Genomic DNA, 3,408 nt, shown 5'->3' with positions numbered 1-3,408 from the left:
TCCTAACCCTAACCCTAAAACAACTCTAACCTTAACACTAACCCTAACCGTAACACTAACCCTAACCCAAACCCTAACCCTAACCCTAACTCTCACCCTAACCCTAACGCTAATCTTAACCCTAACCCTAACCCTAACCCTAACCCTAACCCTAACCCTAACCCTAACCCTAACCCTAACCCTAACCCTAACCCTAACCCTAACAACAATCCTAACCCTAACCCTAACCGTAACCCTAACCCTAACCCTAACCGAAACGCTAACCCTAACCCTAACCATAACCGTAACCGTAACCCTAGCCCAAACCCTAACCCTAGCCCTAACCCTAACCCTAACCCTAACCCTAACCCTAACCCTAACCCTAACCCAACCCTAACCCTAACCCCAATCTTAACCTTAACCCTAACCCTAACCGTAACACTAACCCTAACCCAAACCCTAACCCTAACCCTAACTCAAACCCTAACCCTAACCCTAACCCTAACCCTAACCCTAACCCTAACCCTAACCCTAACCCTAACCCTAACCTTAACCCTAACAACAATCCTAACCCTAACCCTAACCATAACTCTAACCGTAACCCTAACCCTAACCCTAACACTAACCCTAACCCCAATCCTAACATTAACCCTAACCCTAACAGTAACACTAACCCTAACCCAAACCGTAACCCTAACCCTAACCCTAACCCTAACCCTCACCCTCACCCTAACTCTAACCCTAACCCTAACCCTAACCCTAACCCTAACCCTAACCCTAACCCTAACCCTAACCCTAACCCTAACCCTAACCCTAACCCTAATCTTAACCGTAACCCTAACCCTAACCCTAACCCTAACCCCTGTTGAGGTTGGAACTTAACGGGTTAAGTTCTTCCCATGATGCCACACCATTCTGACGTCAATATTGGAAGCTTGGGAGGAGCTTGGGAAGAGTATGCCAGTCCCACTCGGTAATTTGTGGGGAAAGGATGCAGTTTTGTCATGGCTGCAAATAGTCCTGGAAATTCCTAAGAAATGTTGGAATAAAAGCTGTAAATAGACAAACCTGGACTCTGTGTGTTTGTCTGAGAGCTGAGACAAGCTACGTGACAGTTCTACACCGCTGTGCGAAGCTCTGCTGAGTCGTGACGGAAAGCCGCAGCAGAAGTGTGCCGGGCGGCCATAAATTGCTAATTGAGGTTCGCAAATCAATTAGCGGGAGTCACGGATATAAACAAATAGCCACAGGTTATGGATACCCTAAATCACCTATCGTAAAACTGTCACGGAAGAGCTGCCGGGAGCTGAGAAATCTGCGGTGTCTAGCAGAGGAGCTCGGGAGCAAGCAAGCAAGCAAGCTGAAAGACGCTGTTGCTGAATGCTGTGGAGCTGTGAGCTGAGAGCTGTGCCTAGCGTTTGAAGGCAAGCTGATGTCGATGCCTGAGACAGCTTTGAGTCCTGCCTGAAGTGGTGAGGCAGTCGATCTCAGCTGGGAGCTGACCTGCTAGACCGGGAGCTGGAGAGCGGCTGTTTGTTTACGTGAGTACGCTGGGCCCCGGGGGAAGATGGCAGATGGCCAGGAGGTGATTCAAGCTCCGTTTGAACAGCTTGAGGAACTCACCGCCCAAGCGTGGAATACCTGGGCAAGATGGGTGAGAGCGTGGTTTATAGCCACGGAGGTTTGGGACATTTCCCAGAGGGAACCAGTGCAACTGGTGGACAGAGATGCAGGAAAGCTGAAGTCTGTTTCTCTGGAGGAGAAGATGCAGAGGGAGAAAGCTATGAGAGCTGAGGTCTGCATGTTGAAAGCAGGTGTTCATGCAAATTTGCAACATCACCTGGATGGCGTTGAATCTGCGTGTGAGGCCTGGAGTGTGCTGAAACGTCTGTGTGAAGGCTCAGCAGGAGGCCAAGAGCAGATGGAAGCTGAAAGCCTAGAGATGGCTGGAGCCCCTGTTCCTGATGATTTAGCCTCAAGGAGTGCTAGTGAGCAAGTCGGGGGGGCGGAAAGTTCCAAAGGCAAGTTTGAAAAGTTTTCCACTGAATCTGCTGGAATGGAGCGGCAGTTCAGGGGGGGCGGATCTGGCAAGGAGTGCTTTTCCGGAAGAAGGAGGGCCAGGCCAGCTGGGAGGAGACCCAGGCAGTGTTTTTCCACTGAGTTTCGTCGGTGCTACGTGTGTGGATCTCACGGTCATTTCAAAAGAGACTGCCCACAGAGAGCAGCTGCACAGGAAGGCTTCAAGGACACCTTCTATGGGAATCAGTCGGGTTTCCATGGAAACCAGTCTGGAAGGGGAGGTCAGCGTGGGAACGCAAGAGAAGGACGAGGAAAACAACGTCAGGAGACTTATCAAATCACGGCTAGTCTGGCGTTGGCTGAAGACAGCCGTGGGACAAGCCAAGAGCTAAATTTTGTTATTGACTCTGCAGCTAATCGCAATTTGATTCCAGAGACACCTGCTGTCGAGAGGTGGAACTGCACGGCAATTCCTGCCGGGAAAACTGTACTGTTTGCAAATGGACAGAAAAGAAATATGACTAATGCTGTAAATCTGCATTTTTGTGTTTTACAGGAAACGTTGGAGTGTTGTACTGTTCCTGGGATGCAACACTGTCTTTTATCTGTGCCTTATTTACTGAAAAAGGGATTTACGGTTTGTTTTCAGGGTGATGTGTGCACAATCTCCAAAGGAGGGAGGATGCTTGCCAAGGTTAAAAAGGGGCAGAATGATCTCTTCATTCTTAAAACGTCTCTGGAGGGTGGTGGGAAGGTTGAGAAAGCACAAGCACTGCGTGCTACAATTCCCAATCATGATTCATGCGTACATGCTTGGCATACACGTACAGCTCATAGTTCTCTTGAAGAACTACAGGTGCTGCCAGAAGTTTCCAATGGTTGTAAGATCTCAGAATGTGGACATGCTGTAAGTTGTGAAACTTGCAAACTGGCAAAGGTAAAAGGTTGCAGTTATCCAAAGGTTGAGAGGATAACCACTGGGCCTTTTGAACTGGTTCACATAGATTTGTGGGGTCCTGTGAAGGAACCAAGTCTGGGAGGGTCAAGGTTTCTGCTCTCGATGCAGGAGGATTTTACTCAGAATTCCTGGATACATGGCCTCAAATCCAAGGATGATGCAGCACAGCTGATCAAAGGGTGGATTGAGGGGGTGGAACAAAGGTTTTCCACCAAAGTACAAGCTGTCACAAGTGACAGAGGAGCTGAGTTTACAGGTTCTGCTTTGCAGAAGTACTTTCGCAAGAAAGGGATACGTCACACAGTGACTTCACCCAATGAGAGGGGAGTGTCAGAGCTAAAGTGTCAGGCTCTGGTTAAAACTGCACAGGTGTTGCTGGAAGACTCTGGGTTACCTCCAAGGTTTTGGCTGGAGGCAATCAAGTATGTAAGCTTCACCTGGAATCGCACCTA

The sequence above is a fragment of the Podarcis vaucheri genome (assembly GCF_965113315.1).
Source record: "Podarcis vaucheri genome assembly, chromosome: W".
Taxonomy (NCBI): domain Eukaryota; kingdom Metazoa; phylum Chordata; class Lepidosauria; order Squamata; family Lacertidae; genus Podarcis; species Podarcis vaucheri.
This window is presented reverse-complemented; position numbering follows the sequence as displayed.